The following is a 26,453-nucleotide window of genomic DNA, read 5'->3' as shown; positions in this document are numbered from 1 at the left end:
AGTTGCAGAGATTAACTATGGAGCAGAGACTGAAGGAAGGGCAAGCCAGCCTAAACATAGCTGTCTCCTGAGACGCTCTGACAGTGCCTGACTAATACAGATGTGGAGGCTCACAGACATCTATTGATCTGAGTACAGGGTCCCTAGTGAAGGAGTTAGAGAAAGGACCAATGGATCTGAGGGGTTTGCAGCCCCTTAGGACAAACAACTATGAACTAACTAGTACCCTCAGAACTCCCAGGGTCTCAACCACCAACCACGGACTGCACATGGAGGGGTCTGATTGTTTTAAAGAAAAACTTGCAAATGAATTAAAACAATAGAACTTATTTTGTCAAAAAAGATAATTATTATTGGAAGTCTACATAGTTATTAGTTCCATGAAAAATAGGTAAAACTTGAATCTTAGAAAGAAGAGAAGCAAACTGAATAGGATGACATCTAGCCTTATTCAATTCTTCTAAAAAGTCTGCCTTTCTCTGAGGAGAACCTACAGTATATGCTGATACGTTTAGTTTCTGACAACTTGACAAGATGCAGGATGTATGATCATCAAAGAAAGACCCTTGTAATGAGAGTCCCATGGTAACTTTTATTCCCTCTTTTTGCTGCTAGAAAGTAAATCTTATGAAATAATTTTGTTTATTCAGCCCTTGTCAATAGGTAAGACTAATTAAATAATTGGGACATGAGAGACCATTTTACCCCACAGGGCAAAACTAACCCTCAATTACATAGAGGCAGAATCTTTGGACAGTTCACATTATGTTTTCTGTCACCCTCTCCTTCTTCCTCTCCCTCTGTCTTCCCCACCTCTCTGCTTGAGTATATGTTAACAGCTTCACAGACAGATGGACACAAAAGCATAGCAATATACTTCAGATAGCATTTATATTAATGACTATGAATGTCTGTGCTATTAAAGAAAAATATATGAAAAATTGAAAGATGAATCAGTAAAAGCTGAGATTATTCAATACATCAAAGGCAATTAAAGGTTTTGTTTTTGTTGTTCTGTATTGGGACGTGAGCTAATTTAAAAATGATTAGTTGTTGAAGTAAGAGAATGGGAGCAGGATACTATGAAAGTTGTCAACCTTTAGCTGTCAGCAGATGAATTCACTAACTTCTGGCCCTATTTGTCTTCAAGTATTTTCATAGATACAGAACATTCTTCCAATAGAGAAGCCATGAGTGTAAGATATATTTTGTGCCTTAACTTTCTGGGTAAGTTAAAATTCTTTGAGTATGTATTTGACTTTTTCTTGAGTACTAAAACTGAATAGCAAGTCATTGAACATAAAGTGTAGAAATAGTTTGAAACAGAACAGACACATGCAGTACATTAGACACACTGTGGAAAGAACACCTTTGACATAATAGTTCCAGACTATAACAGCAGCTCTACACTTCACTGCTATCTTGCTTTTGCCATTCTTGCTCATATTCTATGCTGGTTTCACATACCTCCACACTTCTCAGCACTACCCAACATACATTTTATAAACTCCTTTTATGCTAAAATACATTAGAATTGATTTTTGATGTTTGTAACCTAGGCTTCTGCCTAGTATTTAAGAACGCAAAAATAAGTCTTAAGGACTATAGCCTTCTAAAATAATTTCCATGTGCTTTTAAAGCCTCTTGGAATTTATTTTACAGTCAATGAGAAAATAGGATATGACTTATATAGCTTGTCAGAAATACTTCTGCATAATGTATGCCTGCATTTACTTTTTATGAATGCTGCTGAAGTAGACTTTGCAGTGAAAACGATACTTACTGCTCAAGTTTTCTAGTCTTTAAACATTTTTAAGGTGACTTTTAAGGTTTGATTATAAATTGATATTTTTCCCTGGTACTGAGTTCAACTATTTTTCCACCTCTCTTTTTTATTCTCTCCTCTCTCTCTCTCTCTCTCTCTCTCTCTCTCTCTCTCTCTCTCTCTCTCTCTCTCTGTCTCTGTATCTCTCTCTCTCTTTTTCTGTGTGTATATATGTGACACTAAGTAAATCATACTTGAATTGGGCACTAAATAGAAATGATCATATCTGCTATATGGTTTCGAATCTGAATATAATAATAAAGTATAAAATTAACATCACACAAGGCTACTGGAGCTGTTTAATTAATAGAAAAGGTCACAACATTGGTTTGAACAATTTTATCACAAATTCTCATCCTGAACCATACTATAAAACCATCAGACTATAGTTTTTCAAACAAGATGTATAAGGAAATTTATCTATATCAGATCACTATAATAATTTTTCATTTTATTCAACTCACATGTATTTCATAATTAGTTCAGATGTAATTTGATTTTAAGTCAAATTCTAAATTTGTATGAATATAAGCTTTAAATGAAATACATACAAAAAGATGGAACAAAAATTGGCTAAAATACAATTATTCTAAAAACAAGTAAAAATGAGCATTTATCATTCTAATAAACTTGAAAAATTGCAAAAGTGTTGGTACATAGGAAGATTTAGAAAGAGGAAGAGAAGGGAAATAATGATGTAATTATAGTATAAGCTCAGAATTTTAAAATTTGTGATGAAAAAATCATAAAATATTCCTCTCATTTTCAGGTTTTCAAGTAGTAGATTTCTACAATCCCATTCTCACTATTTATAGTAGCAAGAGGCAAAAACATATTGTTCTATTTTTGCTTGTTTGTTTATTGGATGGACTTTCCCTATGTATGCCAGGCTTTTATTACATTTGCTAGGAAGTTAAAAGTGGTCTCATTCTTCTGATCCAAATCTACCTGCTTCTGCATTCATTTTCAACTGGCAATACACATAAAATAGTAATTGAAGACAGTCTATTAAAACAAAGACAAACATACTCATAGTGGATAGTTCATTTATCATACAGAAGGAATTTGTAGTATATAACTTATGATGAAAGAAGAAAACTGAAAATGTTTATTAGAAATTTGTTGACAATGTATACATTCTTCATTTTGAAACAACATTAAAACAAAATAAATCATCTGTATGTTATAGTATGCTAAAGCCAAACTGGTGTTCACCATATATTAATATCTATTGAAATTTTTAGACAATTTCAAAAAATTAAAGACTACTTTATTTTCAATAAATGGCATTAATATATTAACTTACCTCTTAAATGTTTAGTATCTTTTTCAATATTTACAAATACTGATACTTTTTCTGGCTGGTCTATTCTGAACTCACATCTTTCCAAATGTTCTCTGCTTCCAATAAGGGATCTTCATCCTCATTATCTTGGATAATCTCTAAAATTTTCATGTCCTATGCTTATTCTTAAGATACTTATTTTTTTGGTATGTTTTGTTTTATTTTTTAATATAGTATAGAGAAATATAGAGAAAAGCATTGCTGGGTCAGGCTTTAGTAGATCTCATGGAAGAAGTAGGATTCTTGACACCTTGACAGCTAAATATTTCATTGTAACCATGGATATAGTTGGTGATTTGACAAGTCATAAATGTTTACATAAAAAATAATGTAGGAAGCTTGTGGCTTTAACTCAATTATTTTCTTGATTTTAATATTGATTTTGTAAAATATAATACTAACTTCATAGATTTTTATATATTGTGAAAGAACTTTCTTCTCCAAATAGTTTTTATAAATTTTGTTCATTTTCGCTCTAATAATTATTAGTCCATCATTTTATTTTTCTAGTTCATTTTTTCTTTCTCTGCTATTTAGTTGAGTTTTATTAGGGTAACCTATATGAGGGTTTGTATATATAAGTCTATGAACAGCTTACCTATGGTTATACTTCTGAAGTAAATAAAAAGCTTAACTGATCACAAAGGCTTCCTTAATTGATTAAAAGGTTAAAGTGATAACATATTTATTCTTGATCTACCTTAGTCAGTTGTTGTTTTGCTTTACTTTTGTTTGTTTGATTACTTTTGGTTACTTGATATCTTTTTTTAAAGGCATTGTTTTCTCCTTTCCCCTTTTTAATACCTTGGTTTATTCTGTGTTGATTCTTTCATTGCTTACATTCTGTTTTAGAGAAAAATTAGTGACTCAAGTAATGAATTATCTAGAGTTAGTTGGTGCTTTGTTCACATTAATTGAATGACATTAACATCCAAGTTAAATTTAATGTCATGTCACAAATAAATAAAATATTAAAGATAGCTCTCAGGCGATCTGTTGGTGATACTATTTTAGTCATTCTCTGATCAGTAAAATAAAATATTTTTGCTGGGTAGTGATGGCACATGCCTTTAATCCCAGCACTTGGGAGGTAGAGGCAGGGAGATTTCTGAGTTTGAGGCTAGCCTGGTCTACAGAGTAACTTCCAGGACAGCCAGGGCTATACAGAGAAACCCTGTCTCAAAAAACAAACAAACGAAAAACAACAAGAAAAAAAGTATTTTCTTTTGTTGCTTTTTCAATAACTATGCATTAGGATTTTTCCTAAAAACAAATACAAGGGCAAAGTTCTAAGAAAGGAGCAGGCAACTAAGTGTGTATGCTTGAAAATATTTGTTTCCTGAACTTAAATTAACTTCATGTCTCCCAGTCTGCATATGCTATTTTCTTTTTCTCAAGAATAAAACTATCTTTTGCCAGAATAAGTAAGAGTCCATCCTTTTGTTTAAAAGTTGATGAGTATTTAGGATGTCCATGGCTTTGGTAGATTGTAATAAAACTTAATTGTGTCCCTTCAAAGTGCACATTTTGAGGCCTTAAACATCATTGTGGTTGTATTTTGTCACAGAGTCTTCTGAGGTAATTAAAGTAAATGTGTAGCTACTGATTAATCCCTTGATATCTGTCTAAGAAAGGGTCTTAGAACACTGGATTTCTTTCCTTTTCTGCCACGGAGGTCAAGCAAAGAGATGGCCATCCACAGGGAGCTAGCTCTTAAAACATACAGAGCCCCAGTGTATGCCTTGGATTTTTTGTTTTCCAAAATGAAAGACAATAAAATTTGGCAGATCTGAGTCATTAAATTGTTAGCAGTTTATTATGGCATCAAAAGCCAACCGAAACATTATTCCAAAAAGCAAGACAATGGTACTACTAGCTCTTCAAAGGGTAAAAATGGTTAGAAATATAGATCATGGCTAGAGTTTACAGTGTGATTTACTAAGGCTATTCTCATAAACTCCATTGAGCTTTCATCTCATTACGTTTCTATCTCACTCCTGAAATATCCCTAAATTCTAGTCATTTCTCTCAGTATTTTCTCCTGCTCTTACATTCCTATACCTGTTCCCAACCCCATCCATCCAGGTCCAACCACAATATCTATTCTATTTCCCATTCTAAGGGAGATCCTTGCATCCCCCTTAACCTTTTCTTGTTGCTTAGCTTCTGTATTCTGTAACACGATATTCCACTGTGTACTGAGTTTTCTTATCCATACTTCAGTTAAGTGACAGCTAGGTTGTTTCTAGTTTCTGGCCATTATGAATAAAACTGCTATGAACATAGTTGAACAGCTTTCCTTATGATAGAATAAAGCACGTTTTGGTATGTGTAGTAGTAATGGTAGTGGTAGAGCAATGTCTTAAGTTAGTATAACTTCCAGTTTTCTGAGAAACCGTCATATTGACTTCCAAATTGGCTGTATAAGGTTGTACTCCCATGAGCAGTGGAGGAGCATCCCCTGTGGGCCACATACTCAGCCAGCATGAGATGTCACTTTCGTTTTGATTTTAACCATTCTGGCAGTTGTGAGATGGAATCTCAAAATTGTTTTGATTTCGATTTCCCTGATAGCAAAAGATGATGAACATTTCTTTAAGAGTTTCTCCACCAAGTGAGATTCCTTTATTGAGATTTTTCTCTTTAGGTCTATATCTCATGTTTGTCGAAGCCTACTTTCTTAATTTCTTTCTTTATTTTGGATATTAGTTCTCTGGGGAATATCATTTCCCATTGTGTGGGATGTAATTTTGTCCTATTGGTAATGCTCTTTACAGAAGCCTTTATGTTTGCTGAAGTCCCATTTATTAATTGTTGATCTTAGTTCCTGAACTGTTAGTGTTCTCTTCAGGAAAATGTCTTGTGGCCAATGCATTTAGGCAATTTTCCATTTCTCTTCTATCAGGTTCTGTAGAAGAGTTTTAATCCAGCCAAATGACTGCTCTGGAAAGGGATTGCATCCAAACACCTTCTAGTTCTCTGTGATGTGGCTGGAATGAAATACATTTAGCCTCTCTGGCTAGAACACAGACTGGTCCTTAGAACACAGCTTTATTCCCAAACATTAAAAGTAAAGTTAGCTTGTAGAATGAAGCAGCCTTATTAGAAAATGATATATAATTGAGGGGCAGACAAAGTGATGAATGAGAAAGGGTTGACAGAATGAATTAAAAATAAGATATGCCCAATCTCAGAAGCTCAGAACAGCACAGGAAGGAGAAGTGACTTAAGAAAGCAGCATGGTGAAGGGGAGGAAGTGGAAGAAGAGGAAGTAGTTTTACTGGACACTTTTACAGAGACATTTCACAAATGAAGACGGAACAAACCAGAGAATAAGAAAAAACTAGAAGATTGGAAAGCTGGTTTAAGTCAATCAGCTTGAAGAGGAGTTTGAGCCATAACAACTGAGTTGAACCAGCTAGGTAGAGTTCAGAAGAATGACAAAGGGTGAGTTTATTCAGCAATAACCCCCGTAAAAGACAATTTCATTGACAAATAAAAGTTACTTTTACTTTTAAAAGTGTCTGGTTTAATATTGAAGTCTTTGATCCACTTAGGCTTGCATTTTGTTCAAGGTCATAGAGATGTATTTTCATCCCTACTTACCAATATCCAACTAGACTAACACCATTTTTTGAGGATGTTTTTATTTTTCCATTGTATATTTCTCAAAAAAATTATCAAAAATCTTTTGTTCATATGCATGTGAATTTATGCCTGGGCCTTTAATTTAATTCCATTGATCAATGTGTCTATTATACTAATATAATGTGGTTTTTAGTGCTATAGAAATGTAGTAGAGCTTGAGGTCAGAGATGGTGATACCTCTGAATATTCTTTTATTGTATAGGATTATTTTCAATATCCTGTTTTTTCTTTTGTTTTGTTTTCCATATGAAGCTGAATACTACTCTTTCAGGATCTGTACAGAATTATTCTAGAATTTTGATGGCGATTTCTTTAGGTCTATAGATTGCTTTTGGTATGATGGCTATTTTTACTATGTTAATCCTACTGATCCATGATATCTTCTTCAGTTTCCTTTTCAAACATGAGAAGCTTTTATCACACAGGTCTTTCAATTGCTTTATTAGAATTACCCCCATGACATTTTATATTCTCTGTTAACTTGTAGTAATAGAAGACACAGAGACTGAATCACTTCTCTGAACAAGTAAGGTCTCAAGTGGAAGGACTGGAACACCAACCCAACCCCAAATTACATACAGTTAATTCTGGATTCAGAGTTTGCTGAGACTAGAACCCAGCAGTATCATCATGAAAGAGACAAGGGAGACTTCATTAAAAAACAAATAGGAATGGATTCAGAGTACTATATCCAAGCATTAATTAGAGCTTTGGGAGAAAGGATTAAGAGGGTGAGGAAGGATAGGAGGTGTCAGGAACATATCACAAGAACATAGTCATAGAATCTACCTACCAGGACTAAGGGGAACTTAGAGAGATCAGAAAACCTTTAGGTGTCTGACCTAGGTTCTGAGGCATATATGCTATGGCTAAGTAGTTCGTGGTTCTGTAGGAATCCTCACAGTAGGAGGAGCTGTGCCTAACTATTTGCCTACTTGTGGGACCCCTTCCCTCCTATAGTAGGATCAGTTCTTCCTACTGGATTACATTGTCCAGCCTTGATGTGATGGTCTATGCCTGGTCTTATTGTAGCTTATAATGCTGGGTTTGGTTGAAATACCCAGAATGCCTGCTCTTTTCTGATGGGAGGCTGAGAGCATTGATCTGGGGGGGAAAGGGTGTGGGGTAGAGGTTGGGGAAAGGATAGAGAGAGGAAAATGAATGTGGGATGTGATATGTGATGAAAGAAGAATCAAAGAATGCATTTTACAAGTACATGTAAGACAATATCTAGGTTTTTATAAAAAGAATGTAGGATGTGATTGATATAAGCATTAAAGAAAAATTATAAGAAAACTCATAAAGAAGAAAACTGATATAATCTGTTTGTAGAGCAAATATTAAAAGGAATAATCAGAATGTATGCAGAAATATACATTTTAAAATGTCATTTATTAGAATTTTAGAATGAGACCTGGAAGCATTGTTAGGAACTGCAGTAAGAAAACTATCTTGCTTGAAATTATGGTTTTCAGAGAACAGAGAGCCTCCTCAAAGACCTCTGAGTGTTTTGGATCATTCTATAATTTCTTTGATAAGTAGCAATATTTATACAAAATGAGCAGATTTATACTAACCTATTGATTAAATCTTATTTTGACAACAAATCTTTACAATCACAAATGAACATGTTCACATTTTTAATAGTGTTAGAAAAAATTCTTAATATCACAATATCCTTTTTAAAAGAGATTTATTTATAAAGGTTCTTAATATTACTACATACTTTTAAAAAGATTTATTTATTTACTTATCTTGAGTAAAAATGTTCTACTATATGCATGTGTATGTATGCCTGGTACCAAAGAAGAAAAAGCTCTTGTATATCCTGGAAATGAAGTTATTTCTAGTTGTGAGCCATTGTGCATTTGTGTTTGTTAGGGATGTGAGTATATGTACTGCCATGCTAGAAGTTGAAAATAGGTTCTCTGCAAAAATATCAGGTGCTTTTAACTGCAGAAGCCTTGTTTCAGTCAGTGATCTGCTGTGAAGAAATACTAGGTTCACTGCAACTTTAAAATGAAAAGGAGTTAATTGAGACTTGCTTACAGTTTCAGAAGTTCAGTCAATAGTCATTAAGGTTAGGATGCATGGAGACATGCAAACATGTATGGAGATGAAGAAGTAGTTGAGATTTCTACGTCCATATCAGCAAGCTGCTTAGCATGAGCTTTTTGAAACCTCAAAGGACCCTAGTGGCATACTTTGTCCAACTAGGCCACACCTCCTAACCCTTTCAAATAGTGCTACTTCCTGTTGGCCAACTATTCAGATTTATCAGTCTATGGGGACCATTCTTATTCCATTCACCATAGAAATCTTTCCAGTCCCTCTGCTTTCTTATCATTATACTTTCATTCTCAATTTCTCTCTTTTTGCAGTGTACTATACGAGTTCAAGACAAGCCACACAATACTTACAACATTTTGTTTCTAAAGATCTTCAGCTAAATATCTGATTTGAGAGCTCAAACATTCTAACTTATTCAAAGTGTCTACATTCTAGATTCTAGAACAAGATTAGAATGTTTTCAAATTGTTTTCTAGTTTACATGAGGGCCACATTTCACCCAGTTTTTGATAAAATAACCTTTGCTTTTACATGAAATTCAAGAGGATGTACTTGGAAAGAAATAGTTTTGCCAATACTTTCAATCTCTTCAAATGAATAAGTAATTTTTTAGTTGATTAAACCACATAACCTATCTACTCACAATTGATCAAACCGTTGCTCTTTTTTGGAATATGTATATGATATCTATTATTAGAGCTAATATAGATATATAGATAAAATTATCATAGAAGGTATGAAATTATTACATCTAAAACAAGTAACATTGGCATATTATAATAATTTCTTTGAAGGAAATATAATACAAGATAATTTGAACATTCATGTGGAAGGGCAAAGGAGTGAGAAGGTAATATATATACATACAGATGCATTTATATGTCTGTATGTATAATTTATACTCATATACATATACACATACAGATACATATTCCTTTTTTAAAAATGTATTTATTCTTTTACACTCCATATTTTATTTTCCCCATCCACCTAGCATCTACCCTCCAACTGTTCCACCTAACCCTTTAGGAGGACCAGCAGTATCAGTTAATCTGGACCCCCTAGATCTCTCAAACACTAGACCACCAAACAAGCAGCATACACCAGCTGATATGAGACCCCAACACATATATAGTAGAGGACTGCTGGGTCTGTGTTCATTCAGAGATGATGCACTTAACCCTTAAGAGACTGGAGCCCCAAGGAGTTTAGAGGTCAGGTGGGATGGTAGGGGTATGGACATCCATGTGGAGACAAGGGGGTAGGGAAGAGGTATGAGTTACTATTTTTTTCTATAGAAAGTTAGAGTATTATAAGTTTGTATGATTGAACTTGACTCAGTTTTGTCATTGTCATGGACTACAGGTTTTATATTATTTTATAATATATTATTAATTTAAAGAGAATTGAATTACTCTTCCCTCTTCCCCCCCTCACATGGATAAACCCTCCCTGCCATTCCCCCAACTCTCAATTTGACTACATTATTTTTTATTATTAATACTATTGTTAAATGTGTGTGTTGTGTGTGTGTGTTTTATAAGTATGTATAATCATGTGAATACAACATGCTGAGTGATTTGTTCTGTCTATGAATATGGCTTCAAGGCTGAAAACTACACACAGGACAACAAATAAGAGGGCTCATTTCTGGAAGAGGTTAAATGTAGCATGTAGTTTTTGCTACCCCACTTTAAGATCCAGTGAACAGAGGTACTAGCCCTCAGCCCTCAGCCTGAGGTTCCCTCAGATCTACTGAGGAAACACCCACACATACACTAGCTTATTTTTCAACCTGTGTTACTAGATCAATTTCTGGGCACTTCTAATCTCCTGCAGCTAGCTTGCTCTTCCCAATACTCTGAGCTCAGCACTCTAATTTTACCCTCAACTTTAGTTCTTCAGTTATGTTTAGTCCAAGCTCACTATCCTAAATCTTCCATTAGCTTTAGTTGTTAACCCAGGCCCAGTCAGCGAAGTGGCCAGTGGCTACTCCACCCTTAGATTTGACATGGTAGCCTTTTTTTCCTTTGAAGTCTGATAAAAAAATCTCCTTTTCTCTCCCCTGCATATGCTAGCTTACCTGCAGGGACATAGAAGTTCCACCGATTCTGCTCAGCTCATTATTAACTATAATCTTTATTGATCAAGAACCAATTGGGAAACAGGACCTTAGCATCAGCCCCACTCCCTACAGTTAAGTCTTCTCTCAGCTGTCCTTAGTTTTCTATAGTTTTTTGTCTAGGTATGGAGCCCTGTGAAATTTACCCCCTTCCATGTTACCATGAACACTTTTGTAGTATTATTCCAGTCTTCCTCATACAACCATTTATAGAGAGACTACATATTTGCTGACTTCCTGGTATTCTGGCTCTTACAATCTTCTGGAAAATCTTTCTGGAATGTTTCCATAGATGAAAGAGCTAAGATGTATCCATTGGACTTTGGCTCCCTATTAAGTTTACTTTCTATAATGTGTCCAGCTGTGTGTTTGATTATCTCCATTTGCTGTAAAGAGATGATCTTTGATGAAGTCTGTAGCAACACTTACCTGGGAGTAATTTTGTTTCTTACCTATGTTAGCTTGTATTTCCAGCTTCTAGATTGAAATTATGCTTTATAGCTTAGTAAATTATCCCCATATTTTCAAACAAAAATGATACTCTTGGTTCCCTTGGTATTTTAAAATTTACCTTATGGAATTTTTGCTTCCATATATATGTATATATATATATATATATTGGTGGTACAGTGCTAATGTTGGTAGCCAAGTCATAAATATATTTGTTCCACATAATGTTTCAATAAAAAGGTCCAATGAATTGTGGAATCAATAGCATAGAATGAATATTTTCTTAGCAAATCATCATTATCCTTTTCTCTACAGGAAAATTCCTCTGTCCTGGTCATCAGTCTTCATACTAAGTACTCTCAGGATCTTTGCACAGACTTACAGATGTCTTCACAGTAAGCAGCCACATATTGGTGTTATGTAACTGTTCCTATGTAATCCCCATATAAACCTTCAGTTTAGGTTTGCTATTTACATGTACTCCAGGTGAACTATTATATTTCTATTATAAAATTATTATATTAGATAAATTATTATAGATATTATTTATCTATTAGAAATTATTATATTTCTATTATAATCAGGATAATGCCTGAACTTATATGTTAGTCATATTGTACTTAAAACCTTTGCTCTCATCTCCAAACAACTACTTTATCAGATCATAAATCTTGTATAACTATATCTCTGTAAATTTACTCACCTCAGCCAATACTAGTTTGTGAAGATGGAACACCTTGGTAATATTTAACTGTGGTATTTATTGCCACACTTATAGATGAAGATGACAATGGACTCTAGTAAGACAGAATTTTATGGTCAACATACTGAACATTTCCACAAATGAAAGATTGTTTACATGCTCATGACTGTCAAGTTACCTTCTGGGTATTGACAATGAAAGAGATGCTGCTGTAGAAATATTGTTACATAATCTAACACTGATTTTACTTTAAGACCCATTAAATATTCAAGGTTTTATTATAAAATGGGTTATTTATGTGCTATATTTTCATTCATAGTGATCAATGGAAAGCTTGATTTCATTTTCTTTAGTTTTCTACAAACTAGTTTATGTCTAATGACTGTACTTTCCAGATTATCTGTATTGATATACAACCCACATATAAGGCACTATTTTAACTAATTATATCTTTTAATAAAGCCAAGCAAATATATGCATTAATAACACATTACTCTATAAAAGCAAATTTAGACATTTTCTTCATTTATTTAAATTATTTTAAATCAAGGTTTAATTATATGTTCAGGTATTTATTTTATTCTCTAAAATTTGGAATCAATATTGCACAGGAGTAATCAAATCACATCAGTTCTGAGACAGTTGAAAATCAAAAGATTTTTAATTCCCAAAGGATATCTAAGGATTCAGTTTTATATACACTCCTTGAATGTAGATGCAACATAAATTTATTATTTATGAGATGCCCAAAGGAAAGAAATGAGGCAGTTAATTTCTTAATAAGGTTATTGCACTTCATTAAATTGCTAATAATCACTCTTCTTTTAAAGCTCATTTATTAATCAGCACAATTTATTGAATATCCATTAGCTATTAGCCTCATAGTATATATTTTTAGTACCTGGATTATTACTTCATGCTCATGCCTTTCATTTCCCTTTTTAGTTCCTTTAGTACATGTTTTCTTTTTCTGAAATTTTTGGAATATTATGCAAGTAAGCAAGGCTATATTATGATTCAGATGAATTACTAATAAGTATCACAGACAGACCAGGAAGACCAACTAGTGAAAAATCTATAATTTCCTCACTATATCTTTTCCTTAAAGAATAAAGATATAGTTAGAGAAATTATTGGTGGAAAAGATAATAGGAGTGGAATAAATAAAGAAATAGAGAGCTGAAGTATCTTAATATATTTTAGTTCTCTTATCATTTATCTTGACTTTTTATTTACATGCATGTGCATGTGAACACACATATATGTGCCATGGACTTTGTATAGAGGTCAGAGAGCAGCTTTATTAGTTACTATTCTATAGCTGTGAACAGATACCATGACTAAGACTAATCTTATAAAGGAAAGCTTTTAAATGGAGGTTTCCTGACAGTTTCACAGAGTTAATTCTTTATCTTCATTGAGGGAAGCAGAAAGGCATGGTGATAAAACAGAAGCAGACAGCTCTCAATTTTATTCACAGGCAGCTGATGGAGACAGAAAACAATTGGCCCTGACTTTTGTAATCCCTAAACTCACATCCTTTCCAACAAGGCCACACCTCCTAATTCTCACCAATAATCCACAAACAGGGATCCAAGCACCCAAATATGTATTAGCCTCTGGGAATCATTCTTATCCAAACTACTATAACAAACCTTGGAAACTGATTGTTTATTTTCTCTATTAACTTTTTCTTGTGCATTAAATCAAACAAATCCAGGTCATCAACCTTCATAGCTCATAGCATGTGCCTTTAACTGTAGAGCCATGTCTAGGAGCCACATTCTCTCTCTCTCTCTCTCTTATCACCTTCTAATCACTGTTCTTAAACCAGAGTTTTTCATGTACATGCATACCAATAAGAAATATTTGACAGTGTAGTGATTACCAAGTGGGTAGAGAATTGACATGTTCACATGAGAGCTGAGGAAGAGCCCTAGGGTAGGATATGTGATATTTTCCTAAACCAGAAATGCCAACAATTGAAAAATCTATTGTTTCCTCACTAATATTTTTTAACTTAAATATAAAGGTAATTTAGACATATTATTGAGGAAAAAAGATAATGAGGATGGAAAAAATAGAGAGCTGAAGGTAGTGTATTAATACATTATAAGACAAAGCAAGGTCATAAAGTCTCTGTCCAGAAGCAATTATCTATAGTATTCTTTAGGTTCTTACAGCAATAAATTGATTATGCTTAAAACATAAAAGTCTTTAATTCATGGCCCATCTCTCATTCATTATTTCATTCCGAAAAATTTTTCTTTGGGAAAGTTGCTTGATAATATGAACACTATTGCTAGTGCACTGCTTAAGCAGAAGGCATAGTTTGCCCAAGGAAATTTAATTTATCAAGAGAAAATAAAATAATATTATATAGCAGCTCATTTTAAAAAAGGAATAAATATTAGGTCATATTATCTCATTTAATAAGAATGCATTTCATGGTTATGTGTCCTGAATCAGAAGAGCTACCAAATGAAGAAAGAAAAGAGATAGCAAGAAGAAGAAAAGAAGAAAAAGAATTCTGTTTTGTACATTTTAGTGTTGCAACATCTAAGACTGTAGCAACTATATTATAGGAGGAATTAAGAAAGGCTTAAAAATCAGCATTTGCATTAATCTCTCATTTGTTACCTACATTGAGATAAAGAAGGTTATTAAAATTTTATTTTAAATCTGAACAGTTCAAGAGTGTTTTAACTTCTTAAAATAGTAAAATAATATTTTAAAATTCATTTATTCCTATTGACATTGCAGCCTGAATGTTATTACCTTCAATAATGAGGTTTAAGTTCCCTAATTTATTTTCCAAGGCTTATATTACCCTTATTCTGTTACCAAAACATTATTTACTCTGGTAGTAAAGCCACAAATTTTTTCATGAGAAGACAGATTTTTTCATGATTTTAGCTGCTTAAGTTGTATAAACCTTATTAGTGATTTGTGGTATAATAAAATGATAAATTCTGTTTCATCTTTCTTTCCTCTAATTCTATTGATCAAAATATAGATCATGACCAGTGAATACTATGGTTTATTCTATAGAATGATTTGAAGCAGAGAAGGTCTAAAAGTTGATTCAATAGTATTACAGACACTAATATTTTCATGCTAAAACGAATTTGAATGGAAGAGAAACATCTGATGCTTTTGCAAGGCAAATGTTGGTAAATGTGCAATTCCCACTGTGCTTTTACTTAATAACATTGCCTATTTTTAGAGAAAAGTTATTATTATTATCACATGATATGCTAATATAATATGATAAATTACCAGATCAAATATACATGCAATAATGTAAAATTTAAACAAAATGAGTGAATTATGTTATTTTATAGCCCCAAAATTATCAAAAATAAATGTTTCATCCCTAGAAAACATCACATAAGTAACTATGGATGTTAATGTGTGCATAGGATATTTCTAGAGTCTGCAAGATGTAATGGCTTAATTTGAAAATTATTTTCATTCTAATTTAGTATATAAGTATTATATTTTATAACCATGTCTATTGGTGTGTATAAGTAGAGAATTTTTAAAGAAAATTATGTTTAGATTTTTTTGTGAAAGATACAGCTCACAGCTTATACAATCCTTGTTACAAGTTTATTTATTCTAAAAATATTTGTTTTTAATGTCATTCATGTAATACATGAACAAGTTTCAGTTAAACCTAAGAAGTCATACTAGACAGCAGGCAAAGGTAAGTATAACATGCATTACCTAGTAATCAAAATGTCCTACACATAATGAGGAAAAATAAATATTAAATTTAATGTTAAAGATATTAGTGGACTAAGGAAAGAACAACCCATTTATATCTGAGTTAGAAAATATATACATAAAATAATAACAAAGAAAATATAAAAATTGAACAAGTCAAAATGGCCTAGGAAAAGGCCAGGTTAAAAACGATACAATGTCAGGTCAAATGTGTTCTAGGAAACATGATTAATCAATAAATGCCCACTGAAATTTACAATGCATTAATGATAATGTGAAAAATAAAGAAAAGATATTGAAATGTATTGCTTTGACATAGCTTTGTTGATTAACAACATTCAGAAACACAAGGAAGGATTGACCTGAAGATGATAGGAGTCCTCTGCTTCTAGTGGACTTGATAGCTTTATTACATTAGCTTGTTGTTGTTTTTATCACTGTGACCCAATAGAAGCAATTTCTTTAAGGAAATAAGGATTCATTTAGCCTTACAGTTTAGGGATTTCAGTCAATGGTTGGCATCATCCATTTCTAAGTATGACTACTGTCACAGAGTATTAAAGGAGACTGTCAGAAAAACTATGTTCACCTTAGAGTAGCAAGAAGCAGATGGAGTAAGAGGAAGCAAGCCTGCCTGGTAAGCTGATGCTCACATTTTTGTGTACTAGGGCACCATGCAATTGGATGGGACCACATACATATGGAGTAAGTGTTCATCTTTCACTTGTTTTCCTACATGACCTAAACAGCTTGTCAGCTCTGCAGATCCATGTGTTACTAACTTCCTAGGTGTTTTCCAGTCGAATCAAATTGCCAAATATGCTTCCTAAAAACTACTTAATAGGTATTTAAGAAGACTATGATGGAAAAGTGCCAAGAAACTAGCCTCAGCTGGGTCTGGGTTCCTGAGAAAAGGGGTTTGTGGGAGTAGCAAAAACAAGAGTCAGAGTCAAATCACAGGTCCAAGCTGGTGGCCTATGTTCTGTTGAGATGACTTTCCAAACTCCTTTCTCTCTGTGGTCTGCTCTGCTGTAGATAGCTTTCTCTTGCTATTATAAAAACTCTCTGGTTGAAACAATTTGCTTTCTGCTTGAGACAACTCTTTATGCTAGTCAGAATTCTAAAAAGCTCTCTGAATAGCTCATGGGTTTACTGACCAAGGTTAGAAAAGCGGGTATAAAATAAATTATTGGATCATCTGACCAAATCAGAAACCCTGTTAGAAAAACTTTAAAAGTAATATAAGGGTTTGTAATTTGCCAAAAAAAAACAAAACAAAACAAAAACCAACCAACCAAGCAAACAACTAATATCGCAGACTCAAATAGCATGCAAAAGCAAAGAGGTTTTTATTCTGCAGAAGTCCAGAATATGGCAGTCTACCATTTCCCCAGATGAAGGTGTCCAGGTAAGTTAACAGGTCCAGTTTAAAGCAGATTAGGAGGATTCATGAGTAGGGTAGTTGACTTTTATCTTGATTGTTTGGCCAGATGTTTAGTGGTATGGGCATCTCTGGAATTGGCAAGGGCTCTTGGGACATTCCATAACCATTGCTAGAAGGCTGGGGAGTTGGGGAGGTTGGTTGGGTGGGTGATGGGTAGGGGGTGTTGGGGGTGGGTGGTGGCACTGGAAACTGTTGCTGGGGAAGCTTGACTTGTCTAAACTTACTCATTTAGACCTAGTCTCCTGAATTTCCAGTTTGAAGCCTGTCATGGAGTCAGCCTGTCTCAGCCCCTCAGTCCTCTTAATAATTCTTGGGTTTTCCAATCAAAACCAGAAAGCCAAATACAAACAAACAAACAAACAAAAAACCCAAAATTCTAATCAAGATATTTTTGCTCTTCAGACATTCTCTGTATAGATGCTAGGAAAGATTCTAAAAGCGCTGTGTTTGCTCTCTAAGTAATTCTTGGGATTTCTGACCAAGGTCAGAAACTGTACTAGGGAAAAAATTTATAAAAGAGCTATAAAACATTCTAAAAGAGCTGTGTTCTCTCACCATATATTTTCTGAACAAAAATCAGAAATACTGTTAGAAAAAAATTCTTTAAGAGCTGTGTTTCCTCTGCAGAAATCTCCAGATAGCTCAGCTCTCACTGGGAAAAAAAAAACAATAGAGAACTGCTCTCACTTTCGGCTAAATCATCTTATGCAGACCTAAAGCCCACCTCTTGTTTACATATCAATTCAGTTATTTCAGGTTCCCTTTTGACCATCCCAAGAATCAACATTCTATGACAACATTAGCCCCTTGACTCTTAGCTAAAGGAGAACAAGTACATTCTTTTTTTCTCTCTTTCTTTCTTTTTTTTATTATTTTCTTTTTTCACTTTTCAAATGTTATCCCCTTTCCTGATTTCCCATCCAAAAACCCACTATCTCATTCCACCTCCTGGTGCTCACCAATCTACCATGCCAGCTTCCCTGCGCTGGCATTCCCTTACACTGGGGCAGGGAGCCTTCTCAGGACCAAGGACCTCTCCTCCCATTGATGCCCAACAAGGCCATCCTCTGCTACATATGCAGCTGGAGCCATGGGTGCTTCCATCTGTACTCTTTGGTTGGTTCATATTGTTGTTCCTCCTATGGTGCTACAAGCTCCTTCAGCTCCTTTCGTCCTTTCTCTAGCTCCTCCATTGGGGACCTTGTGCTCAGTTCAATGTTTGGCTGAGTGCATCCACCTCTGTATTTGTCAGGCACGGGCAGAAAATCTCTGGAGACAGCTATATCAGACTCCTGTCAGCAAGAACTTGTTGGGATCCACAACAGTATTTGAGTTTGGTGACTGTATATGGGAAGGATCCCCAGGTGAGACAGTCTCTGGATGGTCTTTCCTTCAGTCTCTGCTCCACATTTTGTTTCTGTATCTCCTCCCATGGCTATTTTATTCCCCCTTCTAAAAAGGACCGAAATATCCATACTATAGTCTTCCTTCTTGAGTTTCATTTGTTGTGTGAATTCTATCTTGGGTATTCTGAGCTTTTTTTTTTCTTTTTCTTTTTCTTTTTTTAAATTCAGAGGTCTGCCTGCCTTTGTAAACATAGCTGCATAGAACCTTGTACTGAGATTACCGTTTTGAACACAACTGGACCTAAATTAGCTCTGTCCTAGGCTGACTCTGAACTCAAGAATCTGCTTGCACTTGTAAGCATAAACAAACAAACAAACAAACAAACAACAACAGCTACAACTTAATTGGGTCCCATTTTGCCTTTATATCAGCATTCCTAAAATCTCTTTCTCCTTCCTTAGTATAATTCTGATACTTAGTAGAGCGTTTGCTGTCCCTTTAGATCTGTGAAGATCCTTATGTAATTCATATTTTATCCTTATGTGTTTGCATAGTTGAGAAATTATACATTTTTGAACTCATGATTTTAGAGTTTCTTTCTACTGCCTTAAGGGCTGACCTAAAGGTCTCATGTATAGCATTTTTCTGAGACAATGGCCACATCTTCACCTCCTGGACTCAGATTGTCTTTGATTATCATGAACCCATTGACATTAACCAGGAAGATATTCGTCTTGAAGGATTATGATAATATGTACATTATTATAAAAACAAATCTTATATCTACAGCAGCCATCTACATTGATGGAGGCCCACACCTACTGGGCCTGTTCTACAGACAGGAACAATGTCTTCTGAGCTTATCAAGGCCATACTGGACATGACATCCTAGAAATGAGAAACTATTTTTTTCTTTTGGTTTCATGGCAATGAAATACTAATTTGGTTTTAACCTGATCTTCAGTGTGTTGCAAGAGATAGATTAAGTTTATAGTTCATATCCTAACTTTGAGAAGGATAGACACAGTTCTTTGCAATTTTCTATAACAAATACCATCACTGTGAACATTGTTTTTTACATCTCTTTCTACATTTGATCAAATTTCCTCTTGAGTTCAGAGCTGTTAAACTCAACCATGTGCTTATTAGATGTAAAAATTATTTTTATGCTTTTATATGGAATTTTTAAAAATTAGAAAATCACGAGAAAAAGATGTTTCAATATTTCAAATTTCTTTTTATTAAAAAATAGGCAGAATAAATTATTTTCTTAAACTTAATCCCATACATTTCAAAATACCTATGTAACATTTGTGATTTTTCTAATGTTTAAAGTCATACTTATTGTTTTATTGTGTGTATACATGGAAAGAGGAACATGTGGCTATCAGAGGTTATCTGCATTAATCAGTTCTCCTTTTATCCTATGTGAGTCCCCTGGATCCAACTTAGGTCATCAGATTTGATCTCAATTACTTTTACCTCCTGAAAACTTAGGTATCCCTTAAGTTGTTTAGTTTATTAGTTTGTTTTTATTTTCTATCTCTATTTCTGTATTATATTTTATAATAAAAAGCAATGGCTATTGATGTTATAATTGCTTTACCCAATTATACATGCAAGCTCTACAGTAAATCATTTTCTAAATAACAACATAGATTTACTTATTTTTAAATCAATCTTTAATTCATCCATCTGTCTCCCTGTCTGTGTGGTTGGTTATTAATAGAGAGGGTACTGTACATTAGGGATTCTCTTGGAGCTTGCAGATTGTGAACTGTGAGTCTTACAATACAAATCTGCCAATACGCTTGGTCTGTAGTTTTAAGAGTTTAAACTTCAGATTTTATTTCCATTTAAGCAACTAACATTTTTAAAAGCAAAACACCTTGTTATGTTTCTAATTAATGTAGAGTTGTCTTCCTTCTTCAATATTTTCATTGTTAATAATATATCAGAGATAGCAGAATACTCAAGGTATTTTTAAGTAGATCATATAAAAAGTACTTTTCATATTTATCAGTGTTCAGCACATTTGGTGATAGTAGGGAGTGAGCCTTTCCTCAAAGGTATGTTAACTATTGGTTAGAATTTTTGTTTTCCTGTTTATATTACTGTAGTTTTATATGAAAATAAGTTTTTCTTACTAAACTTACTTTTTCTGTTATATTTTGATACTTTGATATTGGTTCAATGGAAGATAGCTCTATATGGTAATATATGTGTCACGTTATAATACTTTTGTATAGAATCAAAATCCTTACCACTTTAGTTCCATATTACTTCTGTGCCCATTTATCACTGGAATATGTTACACAATTTTGAATTTCATTTTGGCTGTATTTTTGCAAAAATATGTCACTACCAGATTACTGTACATTGCTTGTTAAACACAAGGTAAAGAATTAGAAATCTGAGGCAGGTCTTGGCATTAGACTTTACTCTTCTCAAGTGGGTAGTGATATTGCTGCTGTTCAAACTTTGCTTTATGAAGCATACCCCTGGGTATGATTTAGGATTTTACACATTGAAATCAGAATAAGTATCTATTCAAAGCTGCTTTCTGACTGAACAATTTCATGAATTTGTTTAGATGTCCTTTGGATTTCAACCCTAAAACAACTATAATTCCAAACCAATTAAGTTGAGCCTTTAGTACCATTGGAAACATTCCCCAGGGGGACATATCAGATAAAATTCAATAACTAGAGAGACATGCATCTCTAACAGCAAGGTTTGTATTATATGTTTACTCCAAACATCATTTATCTCATAGTTAATGGGAATAAATGCAACATGTATAGTGAAAACTATTTACTTACCTATGTAAATCTTTAAAATATGGTAGGAAGCCTCTCCCTACTAAAAATGCTTAAAAGAGGAAAGAAAAATTTGATGCAAAATAGAGATGCTTGTTTTATGCTTTTATTCACTGAGTTATTCATTTTTAAAAATCAATGTTTAATGGTTAGCCTTTGCTGGATGTCTTGTTTGGTTTCCAAAATGACAGTAGTGAGTCATCCCAGAACAGGCACACATCTCTTTCAATTGATACAACAGAAATATTCCAATCACCTTAAATGTGTCAGACTTATCATCTGTGCTTGAGATACTGCAGGGAAAAAAAGGAATAGTGAATTATAGAGATTGAACTGAGCATCTCAGTTAAAAATTAAAATTTGGACATGTTAGTCACATATCTCTAGAACAGTAAATTATCCTTTTTTGTAAAAAAGCTGATTAGGTTAAATTCTATGTTCTTAGTCTACCTTTAGCAGTTATTAAGAAGCAGGTGAACTCTATTTGTAGGTAACACTGAGCTGTCACAGTATAAAATGGACAAGGGTAGATGGTCTATCTTGATTGTTTTATCATTCATACATTATGTCAGCCATCTATTAGAATATAATCAACCATGACTAGAATTTATAAGTACTTTCTAAGAGGAATGCATTTGACTTGCACAAATACTTAGATTGCCAACTATCAAGACATTGAGATACTATCCATAACAATGAATAAGATCTATTTAAACATATGAAAATCCTAGGTTTCAAATGAGTAGGGTTTTGTTGTTGTTGTTGTTGTTTTGTTTTGTTTTGTTTTTTGTTTTTACAAGAAAACCATTACTATTCTGAAAGATAGAATATTCAAAACAAGTGATTTGTTCATATAAGCATATTGCAGAAAATAACTGATAGGTGTGTTCTCCTTCTTCACTCAGTATTCATGTTTGCTGATAATTATAAGCTCAAACCTTGTTAATCATTTTATATCTGGTATACTTTACAACTGTCTTTAACATTGTCATGCTACAGACAAAAATTTCTTAATACTTTTCAGAGAAAACTATAGCTTTATGAAACAATTTGTGAGGCATATACAGGTTGGTCAAGAACATCAATGGCTTATGTTCTAAAATCAACAATAGACAAATGGGACCTCATAAAATTACAGATTCTATAAGGCAAAAGACACTATCAATAGGACAAAACAATAACCAACAGATTGTGAAAAGATGTTTACCAATCCTACAACCGATAGGGGGTTAATATCCAATATAAGCAAAAACTCAAGAAGTTCCACTCCAGAGAATCAAATAACCCTATTAGAAATGGGGTACAAAGCTAAACAAAGAATTCTCAACTGAGGAGTATCAAATAGCAGAGAAGCACCTAAAGAAAGGTTCAACATCCTTAATCGTTAGGGAAATTCAAATCAAAATGACCCTGAGATTCCACCACATACCAGTCAGAATGACCAAGATCAAAAACTCAGGAGACAGCAGATGCTGGCAAAGATGTGGAGAAAGAGGACTCTTCCATTGTTAGTGGGATGGCAAGCTGGTAGAACCACTCTGGAAATCAGCCTGGGGGTTCCTCCGAAAACTGGACATGGTATTATCTGAGTATCCAGCTGTACCATTCCTGGGCATTTTCCTAAAAGATACTCCAACTTATAACCTGGACACATGTTCCAGTATGTTCATAGCATCCTTATTTATAATAGCCAGAAGATGGAAAGAACCCAGATGTCCCTCAACAGAGGAATGGATACAGAAAAGGAGGTACATTTACTCAATGAAGTTCTACTCAGCTATTAAAAACAATGACTTCATGAAATTCTTAGGCAAATGGGTGGAACAAGAAAATATCATCCTGAGTGAGGTAACCAAATCACAAAACAAAAGACAGGGTATACACTCGCTGATAAGTGGATATTAGTCCAAAATCTCTGAATATCCAAGATAGAATTCACAGACCACATGATGCTCAAGAAAAAGGAAGACCAAAGTGTGGATGCCTCGGTTCTTCTTAGAAGTGGAAATGAAATATTCATAGGAGGAAATGCGGAAAGGCCATCCAGAGACTGACTACCTGCGAATCTATCCCATATACAGACTCCAAACCCAGACACTAATGTGGATGCCAACAAGTGCTTGCTGACAGGAGCCTGATATAGCTGTCTCCAGAGAGGATCTCCAGAGCCTGACAAATACAGAGGTGGATGCTTGCAGTCAACCATTGGACTGAGCATGGGGTCCCAAATGGAGGAGTTAGAGAAAGGATTGAAGGAGCTGAAGGGGCTAGCATCTCATAGCGAGAACAACAATATCAACCAACCAGACCCCCCAGAGCTCTCAGGGACTAAACCACCAACCAAAGAGTACACATGAAGGGACCCATGCCTCCAGCCACATGGAGGGTCCTATGGCTCCAGCTGCATATGTAGCAAAGGATGGCCTCTTGAGACATCAACGAGAGTAAAAGCCCTTGTTTCTGTGGATGCTCGATGCCCCAGTGTAGGAGAATGTCAGTGAGGGGAGGTAGGAGTAGGTGGGTGGGTTGGGAGCACCCTCATAGAAGCAGGAGAAGGGAGGATGGGATAAGGAGTTTCCTGAGGGGCAACTAGAAAGGAGGATAACATTTAAAATATAAATAAAGAGAATATCCAATTATAAAAAAAAAAGAAGTAACAAGAATTGAAAGTTGCAACATGACAATTTCAGCAGATTATGTAGATATGACCAGAGATATAACTGAAATGACAAAGCAATGCTAGGATATTTGGTCACTCAGATGGTCTCATATGAAGATGAAAAATGGCACAATTGTAGAAGGGAGTATTCTGTCAATATATGGATTTTAAAAGGTTCACAAAAGTAACATTTTTATAATATACATACATATATATGGATTACATATGCATGTGACACATATTGCATATCAAGTTTAAAATATACATATTAAAATTAAAAATAGTGAATAATTTATTTGTACTATAAAGGGAAATGTTGGGTAAGCAGTTACAGAATTCATGAAAATGAAGTGTTCATATTTCTAAAGGTTCTTGTTAACTTAGGAAAGGGAAGACTAGGGAAGGGAAGCTGAGAAAGGCCAATGTCAGGCATGGTCTTGAAACAGAGCAAGCTGTGAGGATACAGTAATGAGACAGACCATTTATGGGTCAAGCTAATGATAATGATGGAAAAAAACAAATATTAATATTATAAATAATACATATTAAATACATTCACACTTAAGAGAAGAAAACCATTACATTATAATACTATACAAGGCAATTTGCCACGAAAATGGTTATATTTATTCTTTTCCCCAATAATTTGTTTTGTTTAATTATTAGTCTTACTTATCTAAAATGATAGCCTATGCTTTTTGTAAAGCAAATATTTCTAAAATACTAAGTTGAAGATTAAAATAAAAAGTGTATTTTCTGAAATAGTGGATGAAACTCACTAGTGTTTAATTATTTTCATTGTCAGAATTTATTTGATGGCAAATGTAAAATCTCCAGCTTTATCTACCTAATAATTTCTCTCAGATCAATTCAATATAATATAAAGATAGGAGGAAGAACTACTTTATTACTAACTTGATTGGTAATTTTGGCTTCTTATTCCTTAAAAGTTAAAATTAAACACCGCACCAGAAATGTCAAGTATAGAATGGATTAAGAGTAAGGGAACACTGGGACTAAAGAAATGGCTTGGTTTGAAAAGCGCTTGCAACTCACATGTGAAAACTAGGATCAGACTCCCAGAAGTCATGTAATCAGAACTGCTGGATATTGTTTGCCTGTAACCCCAGTAAGAGGAGATGGAAACAGATGGATTCTGGAGCTCATGCAGCTAGCTCCAGTAAATAGGTGAGCTGTGGATTCACTGAAAGATCTCTCTCCAACAATGTAGCGGAGAGCACAGGAATAGAGGAAGAGAGTGTCAATCTCTACTAACAATATGCATCTATGCTCATCTATGTTCATCACTCACATGTCCACACATAATACAAACACATACACATACACACACACATGCATACACATACTTACTCATACACATTCTGTCATTTCACTAAATAACTATCACAATATATAAAGTTCTATCATTTCTAATTATAACTTAATACTTTGAAATTATCCCGACTGGATCACATACTCCAATTCCGATTTATTAACATGAGGCATATTTGGTCATTGAGAATTAAATTAGAGATGTTGTGACAGACTAAGTTAAGTTTTGATGTGTGTGCTCATATTTTATAGCTTTTTCCAACACTTTTGTGATCTTATTGGCTATTTCACTTCTCAGGACTGTTGTCTAACATTTTCATGTTGACAATATGGATATAAGTTTTTCTCTAAGTCTGATAGAAATGAGGTAGACAGCTAAAGAACTTCATTCACTTGAAAAAATACATTCTTCAAAATCATGAATGCAGAGTCTCACTGGATTAAGTGAGAGCATGAATACATTTCATCACTACAACTTTGAAAATAGTTTTGTTAGGTCGTATAGCAAATAGAAGCATGTCTACTTGTTAGGTTCTCATTACACTTTTTGTTTTTAATTCTATTCTGAGGTATCACCAGGATCACAGGAAGGACAGGCTCCAGTCAGATTTAGCAAGGGCAGGTAGCACTAGAGTTAACAAGATGGCAGGGGGCAAGCATAAGAAAATAAACAACACAAACCAAGGTCATTTGCCATCATCAGAACCCAATTCTCCCAACATAGCAAGTCCTGGATACACCATCACACTGGAAACGCAAGATTCAGATATAAAATCATTTATCATGATGATGATACAGGACCTTAAGAAGGACATAAATAGCACCCTCAAAGAAATACAGGAGAACACAGGTAAAGAGCTAGAAGCTCTTAAAGAGGAAACACAAACATCTGTTAAAGAGCTACAGGAAAACACAATCAAACAGGTGAAGGAAATGAGCAAAACCATCCAGAATCTAAAA

At 34.1% G+C, this 26,453-nt stretch overlaps 2 long non-coding RNA genes across 2 annotated transcripts in view; one reads left to right on the top strand and one right to left on the bottom strand.

The window, feature by feature from the left end:
* LOC116092250 overlaps positions 1 to 9,284 on the bottom strand; it is a 51,141-nt gene extending 41,857 nt beyond the window's left edge. The window contains exon 1 of the long non-coding RNA XR_004119178.1: positions 9,239 to 9,284. This is a non-coding gene — a long non-coding RNA (uncharacterized LOC116092250). The remainder of the gene's footprint in view (positions 1 to 9,238) is intronic.
* LOC116092249 overlaps positions 9,280 to 26,453 on the top strand; it is a 34,553-nt gene continuing 17,379 nt past the window's right edge. The window contains exons 1-2 of the long non-coding RNA XR_004119177.1: positions 9,280 to 9,489; positions 11,776 to 11,855. This is a non-coding gene — a long non-coding RNA (uncharacterized LOC116092249). The remainder of the gene's footprint in view (positions 9,490 to 11,775; positions 11,856 to 26,453) is intronic.

The sequence above is a fragment of the Mastomys coucha genome, unplaced genomic scaffold (genome assembly GCF_008632895.1).
Source record: "Mastomys coucha isolate ucsf_1 unplaced genomic scaffold, UCSF_Mcou_1 pScaffold15, whole genome shotgun sequence".
In the NCBI taxonomy this organism is placed as follows: Eukaryota; Metazoa; Chordata; class Mammalia; order Rodentia; family Muridae; genus Mastomys; species Mastomys coucha.
This window is presented reverse-complemented; position numbering and strand designations above follow the sequence as displayed.